The following is a 796-nucleotide window of genomic DNA, read 5'->3' as shown; positions in this document are numbered from 1 at the left end:
CTGTCAGTCCTTGTCCCTTGGGCTATTTACATTCATCCACGTTAAGCTTCATTTACAGGGTGTCCAGTTCATTTAAAGGTGCGTTCTGCGTGTCTGACTCATCTGATTAAGAAAAGACGCATCCAACTCACTGCATGCATGGGACGCACATGCACTGTTGCAGTGGCGGAACAACTCAAAGCCGGGCCGGGAGGCACGTCACAGTGATCAGGCCCCCCCTGCGCATGCGCGCGTACAAAATTTTGCGGGTTTTCGGCGGACTCGGTCACTTTTTGGGGGGCTTTTTGTCACTTTATTTCGGTTTTAGGGTTAGGGTAGGGTTAGGTTAGGGTTATGTTGTTTAATTCTTATTTTTGCCTGATTTTACAGATTTATTATCTGACGGCCCGGGCCCTCCTGGGTCGCGGGCCCGGAGGCGGCCGCCTCCCTGGCCTCCCCGGACGCTCCGCCACTACACTGTTGTCAACAACAAATTCCAAGTTAAGAAAAATCGCTGTAAAAAAAATTATATCCACGGACACCACCATTTTCCATGGCCAGCTGGCTGCATCCTACCTACTTTATCTTAAGTTATGAACAACAAAATCTGTGTAGAACATAAAAACATAGAAACGATAGAAAACAAAAATAAAAAAATTGCTGACATTTTGGCCAGATTGTAGGCCTATAGGTCGCTGTAAACTGTCCCCTCCCCCCTCGTGTGTGTGTGTGTGCGTGCGTGTGTGTGTGTGTGTGTGTGTGTGTGTGTGTGTGTGTGTGTGTGTGTGTGTGTGTGTGTGTGTGTGTGCGTGCGTGC

This window comes from Gymnoscopelus braueri (genome assembly GCF_963280865.1).
Source record: "Gymnoscopelus braueri genome assembly, chromosome: 9".
In the NCBI taxonomy this organism is placed as follows: Eukaryota; Metazoa; Chordata; class Actinopteri; order Myctophiformes; family Myctophidae; genus Gymnoscopelus; species Gymnoscopelus braueri.
This window is presented reverse-complemented; position numbering follows the sequence as displayed.